At 40.6% G+C, this 14,831-nt stretch overlaps 1 pseudogene; it reads right to left on the bottom strand.

Annotated features, from left to right (window-relative positions):
- Positions 1 to 6,714: 6,714 nt before the first annotated feature.
- On the bottom strand, positions 6,715 to 14,255 carry LOC100488373 (annotated as a pseudogene).
- Between the last annotated feature and the right edge of the window lie 576 nt (positions 14,256 to 14,831).

The following is a 14,831-nucleotide window of genomic DNA, read 5'->3' as shown; positions in this document are numbered from 1 at the left end:
GATTATTTTGCAGGGGGGCCCGGCGCAGAGTAGTTACACCACAGCAAGTCATATATTAATACAGAGAAAAAAGCTTTTGTCTGTCAATCAACCCAGGATTATACAGGAGTCAGATGGATTCTTAATAGGGGGGCCTTAGTTTGGTTGGGGTGAAACAGGGAGTGGCCCATTATAACTAGGTATGGGGGAGAGTCAAATTGCCCTCAGGATAGTAGAGGTGGTGCTTGATTGTGAAACAAAGAACTTGCAGTTGAACCATTTCAACAGCAAATTGTAAAAACTGATCAGTGAAATGAACTGTGCATCAGTGCCCTGAAAGGTCCCCTTGGATTGTCCATGGCTAACAGTCCAAATCTTTCTAGTGTGAATGGGGACTGGATCAGTATTTTCTAGGGTGCACTATGGCAGATCTACGCCACTGGCAACCCTGCCCTTTCCTACAACATTCTCGTTATTAGGGCAAAGGCAAAAAGGACATTTTGTCATCCATGGGAAATTAAAATCACAGTGGGTGAGAAATTCCCTTTGATTTGAAAAACATTAAATTGTCTGTTCCAAACAAGCTGAATGGCACATTGTGTACATGAAAAACACATTCTCATCCTGCTAGGAACAGTGGTGTTGGAAAATATTTTTAGACGTATTCCTGCCTGTGGTGACACGGGCACCCTATGCGCCACTGCTGCCGGGAGCACTATTTCTTTGCCCTTACAGCACACACAGTAGGAATAATAAATCATAAGGAATTTAACAGAGGTGGACAAATAAAGTTCTGTAACCCTTGATTTTGTACACCCAGTAGAAGGTTCTGTGCAATAAGGCTGTTCCTTGTATGTAGAATTTCAAGTTTTAGTTTAAAATTTGAAGCTCCTCCTGTATTTTAGATGTATGTACCTATTGTCATAAACGCCTCCTTCTAGACCAGTTATAGTATCTGGGTGTAGAACAGATGCATCATAGTTTCGGAGATACAGCTGACTAGCTGGTTCCCCTCCAGTCCCCCCTTTTTTTCTTAAAGGGACACTAAACCCTGCTGCACAGCGCGGCTCAACCAAACGTTACTCAGTTGTTACTGGACTACAAATCCCAGAATAATGTAACATATAATGAAGGCTGAGGCATGCTGGGATTTGTAGTCCAGCAACATCAGAGTTGTATCATTAAAGCAATATTGCACAATAAATCTTTTCCCCAAAACAAAAATTTATCAAGAAAAAAATACTGGAAAATTTGTGTACTGGAGAAAACCCATTTATAAATCTCAAAAAAAAAGTAAAAAAAGAATCAGCTTTTTCTCAGAATTGCTTTGTAAAAGTGCCCCTAAGTTCCCAAAAGCCCAGTAAGGTGTGGGTAGCCAATCACAGCTCTGCTTTCACACAGGAAAAGAGGAAGCATAGTTCCCTGCCGGGTCCTCCTAGCTGCTGATTGGATGGCATCCTACAATGCAGCCTGGGAAAGCAGCCAGCAGGAAGTGGAATAGCCGGGTTCCTTGGGTTACATAATGCAACAGCAAATACTTGTTCTTGACACTCTAACTAGATCTTCATATGAACCAATTAATATCCGCAGAAAGCTCAAATGGAGCAATGTATACATTCACAGCCCAGTGAGCCCTTAAAGGAGACATATCCTATAAAAATTAACAATGTATCAATGAATTATACTCCTCTAGATATAGAAGGATTGTGCTTAAAGTTGTGTTTCAGACTGATTTATTGAGAAATTCCCCCAAACCCCACTAGCCCCGCCCATCTGTGCCACTTCCTGCTGGCTGAATTCTCTGGATGAGCTGGGGAGCCGGCGGCCCTCCGTACCCTGCACTGTAGGATAGGAACCAATCAGCAGCTAGGCTGACCTGATAGGGAACTGAAGCCTGTCTGTGCTTGTGTGAGTGCAGGGCTGTGATTGGCTCTCCCCCTCCTACGGTGCTTCTGGCAGGGACCATTAGGACATGCCCACTCTCCATTTCAAACTCGAGCAGAGAAGTGAGAGGATCTATAGGGAGCTCCAATAAAGGGGCCATTGCTACAGATAGGGTTAATGTTTAGCCCAAAGGGAAACCAGCACCGGATATTATTAATAATTGCCTACAAAATTAAGGTTTTCCTATTTATCCAATATGTCTCCTTTAAGTCAGGCAAAAGAGCCTCTCAAGAACCTGAAATCTCTTTTTACTGGGGTTTTACTGGGGTTATCTTCATTTCCATCCCAGGTTCTTGTACTGGGACATGTTTTCATTGTTAAATTGTGATAACATGAACATTACCCAAATACAAAAAATTGTATTTTTCCTAATGATATAAAATGTTACCTGTAAATGTAATTGCTGTAAATGCTCCTCTTCTATCCTCTGTTCTACTTATCTAAACTGTAGGTGCTCAGCCGGCATAGGGACAGTCCCAGCAGCAGGCAAGGGAACCCATCAGGCAGAGAGACTGTAACTTTATAACGTTATTGATGTGCACTTGTCTGGGGACCTGTAAAACAGTAGGGAGAACACTGAGAAGAACAAGAACAGTGATTGTACAGTGAATTTTACATTACAGAGACATTTCAACAAGTGAATATAAACCTGTAAACCAGTAGGGAGGCTCTGCCACTCTCAGGTACCTCACAAGGCCACAGCCCCCTACATTACAGGCAGTTCATTCAGCAGATCCCCATTAACATGGGATTTATATAACAGGAGGGAAGTGCAGCATAGCTGGAATACACGGCCCATTCCTGTATAACAATCTCAGCACAGTACAAGAGGCAGATCCCAGCAATCAGGTAACAGTGTGAGGGTTAAATCAGTTTATTCTCCACAGCAGCCATTTTAGATACATGTGCTCTGCCTGTCTTCAATACAAACTTTGGGTAATATGCTGCACACACTGCAAGAACTGCTAAAAGCATGAGATTGCTATAGCTACAGGTAAACAGGCTGCTGCAGTAAATAAAGAACCTTTACAATCAACTTTAGAGGAGATTAGAGCAGTAACAAACATCTTATCTGTTCTGTGTAGCTAATGCACTGAGGGGGCCAGACCAAATGACAGAACATACAGGGGGGTTAGGGAAATTCCATTAAGGACTATAGTCTGGCAAAGATTCTGCTCAGTGTTTGGCTATGAATTTTACACAGACATTAGCTGGTCTGTCAGAAACTATTTATAACTTAATTAGAACCTAATAAACAGTAAAACATACAAACTTACTGGTCAGTATATTGGTACAATCCAAATGATTTTTCCTGTCAGGAGTTTAACCTCTTGCAGATCAGAGTTATTTGGCAAATATTGATATACTCCAGTTATTTTGTTACACAAGGCATTGTGGGAATTGTTGTCTTATCTGGAGGAAAGCTGAAACTGGTACCCGCAGTCAGATACAGCAGTGCAGGGGTCACAAATGAGGGACCGACATTGGTTAGTAATTATATCTACAGATAACTGTAACAGAATTAGACATTAAGTGAGAGAGCTATAGATTGAGGCTCCCATCTGAAGTTTCATCAGGATACAATGGAAATGGTTACATAGTAGTTGAGGCTGAAAAGGGACAACCATCCAGTTCAAACATTAATCAGTAAATCCATGCAGCTGATTCAGACAGGGTTGGACTGGGCTGCACTGGGAATAAACCTGGTGGTCCCTGGCCCTGATGGGCGCCACCGACCCAGACCCAATTCCCACTGGTGCTCGTCTGGGCCGCCGGTCTCCCTTCCCTGATGGGCTGAAAGTACTATGGGAGGGGGTCGGGAGGACAGCGGGGGCCGCGGTGGGTCTTTCACCCCCAGTCCGACCCTGGATCCAGAGGAAGGCAAAAAGCAAAAATCCTGTCTGTAGCTGTTTCAGATTTGTCTCAATAGGGGAAATAATAGAGAAATAATCAGTCATGGGCCCCGTGGCATTGAGGGAGACCCAAGAAACTAAAGGTGTGATTTGCAGGTCACATTCGGGGGGGCTTGCAAGGATTGGACATGGCCTGGGTGGATTGTGAGTCAGGTTGGGGCATAATTGGGTATGGTTGGGGCAAATCAGGGCCAGCATTATACACACAACCAGCATTTTATTCATTGCACACATATGTATTATGTACGTCACAACCAGTGGGACAGTTCCATGTAGGATTCAAACCCCTTTAATAATCACTCATCACATGGTGTCAGAAAGAGATTTATTATTGGTAATAGTAGATTTCAGTAGAACATGTAACAGATTAATGATATTGGTGGTTTCATTGCAGCCATGATTGTTTTACAATATTCCCACACCATTTCCTAACAATAGTTTGTTTTGATCTACAACAATTCCAGTTATCATGATTATTTTATTTAAGGAACTATTATTATTTATTATAACAACATGCATAAACGTAGCATTGGGGGAAACTTTTTGATTGCTACTGGAGCCCCCAGGCTTATTCCCCTTCAGTACACAGTACATGCAGACAAGGCGGAGTTTAAAAATGCACTAAGGACAAGATGTTGCCTGTAAAGGTTCTTCTCGTTCAGCCTGGGATGAAACATAGCAAACTTTACAAGAATATAGTCCTCCTTATTAGGACCCTTTGCTAGTCAGCATGTTAGTCTCTATGCAGATCATTTTGCTACTTACAACTCATTATCTTGTGACAGTCTATCATTAATTATTAATTAAAGGAGAAGGAAAGGCTAATAAAGAGTTAATCCCAAGCTGCAGGCATACCTTCAGTTCTCTCCATAGTGCCCTTAAGTCTCCCCATATTTATCCCGTTCAGATGATCAGAAGCCTCATAGGAAAAAAAATGCTGAGCTCTGTAAACAAAATTCCCATAATGCCTCACTCCTGCACCAAGACCCCTGTACATATGCTGTTTGTAAGACTATGAGGAAACTTTCTGCTGATTGGCTCAGATCACTCATTCCTTGGGGGGGAATTCTTAGCATTCTTATTGGAGAGCGGAGCAGGAGAGGGGAAAGAGGAGAGAGTTGTGCAGACTCTGGCACAGTAATTAAAAACTACATGTTTACATTAAAGGATGCAATAAATCCTGTGTTTCTTTTGACAGAGGACTCGGTGCAGCGTTTCTGTGAGTGCTTATGGCTGTATTTACATAGACCTTTCTGATAAAGCTACTGAGTTTTTACCTTTCCTTCTCCTTCAAAGAGGCATGAAAAGGTTTTTGTTTTTTTCTGTTGTAGATTATTTTGTTTTTTTGTCTTTAGTGCAGTCTGTGCAGAGACAAACACTTTAGGTATGGTGGATGTGATTTATGTATGGATTGGTTACAGATCCTTTAAAATTAAGTCTTTGCTGAAGTTTTTTTCAACACAAAATCCACTGGGCTTTTATCACATCTTAATAAATGCTTTATGTTTTGCAAGCTGTCCTGTAACTAATCCCAACTTATCCTAAACCATTAAAGAAGAAGCGAAGGTAAAAACTCAGTAAGCTTTATCAGAAACGTCTATGTAAATACAGCCATAAGCACTCACAGAAATGCTGCACTGAGTCCTCTATCAACAGAAAAACAGGATTTCTTGTCTTATTTTGTGGTCACATGTTCTTTGGTATCAGATTTCCTGAAAAATCCTTTAGGGCACAGGCTCGAGTCTGCCCAGTTTGCTCCTTTCTCCCCTACCCTTGTCCTGCTTCCCCTCCCATCAGAATTCACTCCCCCTCCCATAAGAATGTGTAATCTTAGCTACCAGCAGCTAAAGCTGCAGCAGGAAGCTACTGAGACCAAGCTAAAATAGCAGCTGCTTTTTTAAACAAACACACTAAACTTCTAGGGCTGTTACTCAGGTAGGGTTAAGCTTTCTGCAGAATAAATATAGAATTCTAGCTTGCACTATTGTGGCTAATCTATCGGAAATAAAATGCCAAAATAAAATAACTGTAATCACAGCAAGTTTGTAATACAATAAGGGTGTGTTGTGTTACACTGTGCAGGTATGGGATCCCTTATCCAGAAACCCGATATTCAGAAAGCTCTAAATTAATAGGGGTATATCTGCCATAGAGCCCATTATAATTGAATAATTCTAATATTTAAAAGTGGTTTATTTTTTCACTGTTGTAATAAAACAGTTCCTTGTACTTGATGGTAACTAAGCTGCATAAAGCCATATTGGTTACAAACAAATCTTATTAGGTTGGTTTAATGTTAAATGTTTCTAGTAGCTGTAAGGTATTGTGATTCAAGTATTGGGAAAAAAATCCTTATATGAAAAATTCCAGGTCCCAAGCATTCTGGATAATAGATCCCATACCAGTGTATAGCAACATATTGGTATGTGTTGTTGCTGTGGTTTAAGGTAGGAATTCAAAATGGAAGATGAATAGGAGAAGCTCTGAGAAGAAAGTTAAACAATTACAAAGTAATAATATACCTGAACCCCCCTAGACAATATGTTTTTCTGTCAGGATCAGTGACCCCACAAAGCATTTTCAGTTTTAGGCTAAAACAAAAGGTACAAGGAAGGCTAATAATTCAATACATTAAACAAAATTGTTCTGATTGTTCATGCAGACAGGCTGAATGATTAGAAGAGCAAGAAGTGAAGGGGAGATGAGGGTCCTATTTAATATCCCAACTGCCAGTCAGCATACATTGACAGATATGGTGTGTCGGCCAATTACATTTTAAAGCTATCCAGTTCCTAAACTAACCAATATCCATAGTACATGAATAATAGTCAAGGTGACAGACATACAGTATATGCCACACAAATTGTCTAATTCTGTAGCTGTGTGTATGGCCAGATTTTAAGTTAATTTACAGGCAAACTTAATTTTTACTTATACCCATACACCTCCCTTAGGCTTTGAAGAGCCTGTTCCTCAGTTATCTGGAGCCATGTGTCTGGCACATCACCTGGTTTTGCCTCATATTCCTTTGCAAATTCTACATTAAACTTTGCAAAAATGAATTTCCAGTAGTCAGAGGCTGTGATGCTGGGGTCAGGCTGAATTAGCCAATGTGGATACACTGTACGATATTCACTGTAGTAATGCCATCTCCATGCTGTATCAGCATTGCTGAACCTAGTACCAAATTTAACTTGAATTGAACATATGTCTGTAGACAACGTTTCAAGCTCTGCCCTCTGACTAGGAGATAGGGGTTTCCTTATATCCACTCCCCCTTGAATCCGATAACTATATATATAATGTATATGAAGATACATTTCTAAAAAACTGTGAAGCAAGTTAATATAGTAACTAGAGGTGCATCTTCCCAAACCTTGAGGCCGATGGATAGAGGCAAAGTGTTCTTCATGGTGATCCCCTCCAGCCTCACAGGGGGCCTTGCAGAAGGGACACTGCTTCCCACAGCCAAACACCTTCTTAAACAGCTCTTCCTCTGGTTTCACTGAGGCATTAAAAAGTACATCTTCAGTTCTATAGGATTTCAACTCTGATTCCATTGCTTTCTCTGTGTCTGTGAGCAATTCCTCAATGTCCCTTGAAAACTGCTCAATATCTGTGTTGTTCTGAAAAACTATCACTTTCATGGCTTCTTGGGGGATAACTAATTTGCTTTCAAGCATGAGGCAAAATTGGGTCAGAAAGTCAGAGACAGAGGTTCTGTTTAGTAACTCTGGGCTGTGAAGAACTTCCCTGATATCCTTACAGATACGAGTGAGAATATTTACCTGCAACTTCTCTAGCTTTTGCCCATCACTATACCTATCTAATATGTGATCTATAATCCATCTTTTCACAAACCACTGGTACGAGTTAATAAACAGCACAAACTGAGAGAAATCCTGTTGCTCAAGCAGTTCTTTAAGCACAGAGAACTGGAAGAAGGTTCTGCTGCAATATTCTCTTGCACTCTCGCTATTCAGAATGTCATCTACAATATCATTGCCAATATGCTGGAAAATATGTTTGGTTATTGCCGGCTTCAGGCACAGCTCACAGAACTGCCAGGCTCTGCTTTGTGTTTCATCTTTTTTTGGAATATATTTTCAAATAGTAACCAATACTGAGATTTTAGGTTTTGCAGACAGAGGGCGGGATAATTTTCCTTAAGAAATGTATCGTGCATCACCTGGAACCTGGGAGCTGCATTCCCTAAGATATGGAGCTTGATGTCCAACTCAAACTCATGGGTGGTATGAAGATTTTCAACTTCTTTCTCACTGAGCCTACTGCTGATTTTGTGGATCAGTTCCCGGCAGTAGGTTCTGTCAAAGTCTTCCTTTGTGTTAACTTTATCGGTAACATACTCACTGCAACTTCTTATCAAAAAGCAAGCATGGGCCTGTATTTTAGCATTAGATTCCTTGGTATACCATTCTTTAGCTCGCTTAATTAATGAGTACCATCTAATATCAACATGGTTTTCATTAACCTTGAACTCCTTCTTTCCAAAGTCCTCTAAATATTTGAATGTAAGAATCTTCTCATTTATTGTTCCCCCTCTGTTAGCCATGTCCATTCTGATTTCCTGCAGCATTTCCTGACTGATGTTACGTTTCTCTAAAGGATTTCTGGGTAACTCTGATAATGTTCTCTCCCACATATTGTCAAATGTGTCTTTCACTTCCTTATCACCTGGATGGGTTCCAATTTGTCTGAACTTTTCCAGAAGGCTGGTAACATTCTCTTCAATTGTTCTTTGGTAATTGCTTTGGATATTTTGTAACTGATGTTTTTGATTTTGGATTCGAAAAACATCATCGACTTTTGCCCCTGCAGTTCGTGCCATTTCTTTCCGTAAACATTTCACATCCTGAGAAAAATCAGCTCTGTACCTTTCTATCAGGTGAACATTGTTTGATTTACTTTCAAAATATTTTTTTAAGTTGTCCAACATCTTCTTCTCTTCTTCATAAAGAAAAGCATTCAGACCATCTTTATAACCCACACACAGCCCTGGGTGCAGTTCATCTGCTGACTGATTCTTTATACTGTTCTCAGTGCTAATGAGCCAGGTATGAACCTGTTTGCGGAAGTCCCATTCCCACTGAGAGTATTTAATAGATAACTGATTGTAAGCTTCAGCTACCAGGCTGTTTCTGAAGCTAAAAATGAAATTCTCATGTTTCACAGACTTCCACAAGCTTTCCATATATTTAATAAATTCACCAATATTATGTGGTTGCCGAATGCTTTTCTGCTTCTCCATGAATTTAAACAAATATTGTTTCAGTTCATGCACATTTTTACTGTAGCCAGGGTTTACAGAAGCCATGGGTGGGACACCGTACCAAAGCCCAGGAATGTACCAGTTGTCTAAATCTAAGTTATAATCCATTATATCACAGAAACCTGTGATTCCACTTACTTTTTCCATGTTTGCTGCTGCTTTTGTCATTTGGTTGAGCTGATCCAAGAGCTTTGTTCTGTCCCTCATGTTATTATCACGAGCAGAAACATCACTCACATTCTGATGCACAAACTGGCACTTGGGTTTCTCTCTTATTGCATTTATTCTAAGAAATGAATGTGCAACAATCTGTAAAATGTCTTTCATGTCAGCTACATTTTCTCCAACAATATTGATTATAGTGATATCACTGAGCCCAACCACTAGAGTTGCCAACTCATTGTCATGTTCATAGCTGTCCTCCAGAGAAGCCAGTTCTGGGGCTTTCAGACCTTCTGTGTCAATCACCAGAATAAACTCACAGCCCAGGTTTGCTACTAAATTTTCTTTCACATTAATCAGTGTCATGAAGGCTCCTCGTGTGCATCGCCCACTGGCCACAGGGAACTGCAGCCCAAACATGGTGTTCAGGAGGGTGGATTTCCCTGTGCTCTGCACTCCCAGCACTGTGATTACTCTCATTCTGCATTTCCCTCCTGTCTTCTTATCCAGCTCAGTCAGAATGTCTGTAACCCATTTCATGGGGATGTTAGAGGCATCTCCATCCATCAATTCCAAAGGGAACCCATCCAGCAGGAGATCAGCTGCTATTTTGGGCAGAACAGTTAACTGCCTGCTTGTTGGACTGATTTGTTTTGTTTTCACCATGGAACATTCTGCTTCATAAAACTGCCCCATCTCCCGCAGAAAATGTTCTACTCCCAAAGAACTGTCAGAGATTTGCTGCCCCAGCTGTATAAGTTCATCTTTGTTCATTTCTGATGTAATTTTCTCCTTGTACTCAGCTTGCAATTTCAAAATAATTTTTCGGCTAAGGGAATCAAGTGTGAACTTTATCCATTTCAGGAAATAATGTTTCTCTACCTGTGATAAATGAGTAATGGCAGATATAAATAAAGTCATGCCTGTGGGAAGAGGGTGCCGGTTCTGCTGGTTACGTAAATCCAAGAGCTTCTTCTTCAGCAGAGATTTGTATTGTTCTATAGTTACATCCCCTTGTTTTCTCATCCGGCACAATTCTTTCTCAGTTTGGGACACCTCCTTCCACAGATCCCCTTGTAGCTTCAGTGTTTCTTTCTTATACTGAACCACATCTCGTATCTCTTTAGTAATTACTGCGGCACGGGCTTTTGCTGTCCGACATTCACTGCACATTTCATCTACCAGGAACTCTGTGGCCGAGTGTGACATGTCCTCAAGTGTTATCCTTTTACAGGAGTTCCCCAGAACATTCCTCATAATTTCATGTATTTTATTCACCAGTTCTGCATCATTTGCTACTTGGTCTTTTCTCAGTATATATTTTGGTCCAATATTCATAAGGGCAGAAAACTTTTTGAAGGATTCTGCAGCCTCTCTACTGATACATTTACCACTTGGAGTAATAATAAAATAGAGTTCTGTGCCAGATTGACTGCACTGTGATAGGGTCTCACTCTCCCTCTCATTGATATTCTCAGCAAACACAAACACTGCGGCTGAGACCTGCATTAGGAAGGCTAACTGGGATTTATTCAACTCTAGATTTCCACGCACATTTGTAATTGCAATGGGTTCTGGGAAGGTAAGGGAATTCTCTTTTCCATCAGGAAAACGCCAGGATATTTCCACTAGGCCATTAGATAACTGCCTGTCAATGTTTCCCCCTGCCATATTTTCATGTATAAAGAAATCATTGTACTGCTGAGCTGGGCTGAGCACTTGATTGAGAATTTTAGATTTAGATAATTTACTTTGCCCCAGTCTCACAAAAGAGAAAAGAGGCATGGGTATATTCACCAGGCTTTCCTCTATAAAAGCCCTGCTCCCTGCTGATGCCTGAGGTCTCCAGCTCCTTACTATGTCTCTCATAGCCCAGAGCATGAAGGTGCATTCTGGGCCATCACCAGCAGGGAGCAGCAGTGGGACGGCAAACTGGCACAGGGACATTTTTGAAAAAATCTCTTGTTGCAAAAACAAATCAGAACAATTCAGAAGAACACAAAGAACATCTAAAGGATTAATGGAGTTAGATACGTGATCTTCAGTATCTACACCAAACATATCATCCATTGTTTCTTCTTCCCTGGAAACTGTATCACTTTCCAATAGAAGTGTGTCCCTTGCAGTTCTTTCCACTGCTGCCAGTTTCCTTAGGAGAGTCAAGGGAAGGTCTTGAATAGATTTAGGACCACATTCAGCCATATTCTCTGCTCCATTGTCCAGGATAGCCCTCAGGGTGAGCTTTGAATGTTTATGTTGCTTTATTATGTCAATCAGTGTGTGTCTTTTGCCTGAGGGTTGAAAATTCAAAGTAAAAGTCAGATGAGTCTTACAAGGGCTGTCGTTATTATTTCTATATCTTCAGCATATTATTTAGCATTCCAAAGACTATGTTCAGCCATTCAAACCAGTCACTGTCCCAGCAGATGTTATATTCTAATTTCTGAACCCCACCCTCTAGGGTAATCTCATCAGTAGCCAGTCAACCTGCCTTTATGTTTTAGAAAAGAAATAAACATAATAAACACAGCATTCACACAAACATGAATGAAGTACAGAGGAACATAAGCCAAATTTATTAGAAATTGAATGTATGGCGAGAAATACATTTTCATGCCCTACAAAGCCTCCTGATAGGGTCATTGGGTTCTAATAAATGTGGCCCAGTGCCTTCCAACATAATGTTTTGTGGCGTTTTGGTTTTGCTAAGGGAATGAAGGCGCCCCATGAATAACCAGCCACTTGTAGTGCAGAAGCTTATATGGGGCTCTGCTGTGGGTACAAAAAAATAAATGAAGCTCATCTAAAAATAATGCGTTCATAATAGTGTAAAGCACTCGCAAATCTTGGGGGGAAGCGAACTGCTTATGCTGAATGGATGCCTGCATCTTCCACATGGTATTATAAAAAATAAGCCATTCTGGAATTGGCATTTTTTATATTTCTTTTTATAATCAGGCCAAATGTATCAATGTACCACTGTGTGTTGCGGAGTACTGGCTAGTATTATTTCTGGGTTCCATTCAAGCCAGGTCACTGGAAGTAGTTTGTATGCTATCCCTCTGCATAATCCAATTCCCCCCACAAAACATGCAGAAAGGTTAAATGGCTCCTGATAAAAATGGATTGTAGTTCCACTGGGCAATACCCAAGCAATCAGAATGGGTGGGTTAAAATAAAATACTTGAAATGTTTAATGCTAAAAAAGACAAGAATATTTATATGATATCATTCATTAGAGCACACAGATTCCAAAACTTTGTTTCCAAACTAGTCCCGAGGTTTGGATCACACTTCCACATGGTAATGATTCAACAATGTCCACAACACTGCTCTTCAGATGTGATCTACCAGAACATCTGCCTGGAATTTCCATGAACCAGAGCTCTCACAGAGTGTGCCCTCACCCCCTTAGGAAACTGTCTCACCTCATAGTTTAACCCTTCCAGCCCCTTTACCAGTTTAGTTGCACGTCTCTGCACTCTCTCCAGCTCATTAATATCCTTCTTAAGGACTGGAGCCCAAAACTGCCCCCCATACTCAAGGTGAGGCCTTACCAGGGACCTATAAAGGGGCAAAATGATGTTCTCATCCCTTGAGTCAATGCCCTTTTTTATACAAGACAGCACTTTATTTGCTTTAGTAGCCACAGAATGACACTGCCTGGAATTAGACAACTTGTGATCTACAAAAACCCCTAGATCCTTCTCCCCCAACACACTACCATTCAGTAGATAGTTCGCGTTTATATTATTCCTACCAAAGTGCATAACTTTGCACTTATCAACATTGAACCTCATTTTCCAGTTTGCTGCCCAGTTATCTAATTTTGTCCAATCGCTCTGCAAAGCGGCACATCCTGCATGGAACTTATAGTTTTGCACAATTTTGTGTCATCAGCAAAAATAGAAACAGTACTGTCTATGCCCACCTCCAGGTCATTAATAAACAAGTTAAACAGCAAAGGCCCAAGGACTGACCCCTGCGGTACTCCACTAACCACACTGGCCCAATTAGAAACTGTTCCATTTACCCCCACTCTGTGTAATCTATCCTTCAGCCAGTTCTCTATCCAATTACAAATATTATGTTCTAGGTCAATCAATGGTAGGGGGCAGGGAAAACCCATAGGTGTGTAGGCTGCCATAGTGACCAGGGAAAAATAAATCATCTTAATAATTCGTTACTATAACAGTGCATAAAAAATGTAAAATATTTAAATATAAGATGGAATTATTAGTGACTCACTCTCGCTTTCCAATACACCAGACAGAGCCGGGAACCTGGGTCTCAGGGTTTCAAGTTGGCCGAGTAATTTCCGATAGTCGGCGTCTCCTCTCTGTAGCACATAATTTAATAACCGTTCCGCTCGCTCTTTGGGGCTTTCAGCTCTACCGATGTGTATATCCTTGTCTGTGTCAATGGTGAGGAAGGAATTCGGTATGAGAGCAGCACAGAGAGAATCTTTGCTATAGATTTCAGTTAATCTCTCTATCAGTCGCTCTATGGTGCCCGGTGCAGGATCCATGACTCCTGTCTGTCCAACCTGAAAATATTTAGCAACAAGGGGTTATTAAAATTTAGTTTAAAATGTCAAAGACTACTTATACCCTAAATGGAGTTAGCCGAATCCTTGATGGAGAAGGACCTATCTATATTATGGTTATAACAATTTATTTGGAATATAAAAGGTGACTGTTTGAAAGAGGTCAGAGGGTGATGGTAGCTTCCATACCCACATTTATTAGGAAGCAATTAGTAGTCTCCTGTATTTCTGTGAGTTCCAGTTCCAGCCCTCACCAATCACTGCCAAACATAAAAGACCATGAACATATTGTAGCCTATCATGGTGTGTCTAGCGCCCATGTTATAATTATCTTTTCTCTAACATATTTGTGTAAGTACTATGGTCAACAAACACCACTCACCAAGGTGATATTTAAAGTATATTTAATGTGTGGAAAAGAGTTACAAAAGTTACATACAAATTACCAATGATTAAGCCAGTCAAATCAATATTGACAGCTTCCCAATACAATACAAAGTATGTATGTATTCATATAAAGTAGTAAAAATGTATGCATGTGTGTTAGAGTGAATATGTGTAAGTGAGAGCTTGTGTGTGTGTGTAAGGGTGTGTGTGTCTGTATATCTGTGAGACCAGCCTTTTGTTGCTGATATATATCCCTGTTGGAAAATCCTCCCCCACTGTATTACCCCTAAGACCATATGTTTCCTATCAATCACATTCCAGACTCAAGGAACAATGGGGTATGTATAGTGTATGTATAGAGATATAGTGTAGATTGTGAGTCAGTGTGCACATTTGAACCATGTTAACTCATTCAGGCCTTGGATACAACTTATTTTGCAATACCCAATATTTAACAGCCCACAGCATGCCACCTCAACACCTGGTTACAGACATGGTCCTTTCAGAAAGAACAAAGGATCATCTTTTCATTCTAAAAGTCTGACAGCACTTTAGGCTTCCTATTATATGGCAGTATCAGAACCATGCAGTTGTTCTTAATGGTCATGAA

This window comes from Xenopus tropicalis, chromosome 9, assembly GCF_000004195.4.
Source record: "Xenopus tropicalis strain Nigerian chromosome 9, UCB_Xtro_10.0, whole genome shotgun sequence".
Lineage (NCBI taxonomy): Eukaryota > Metazoa > Chordata > Amphibia > Anura > Pipidae > Xenopus > Xenopus tropicalis.
Note: the sequence above shows the minus strand (reverse complement) of the source record. Positions and strands in the feature narration are given on the sequence as shown.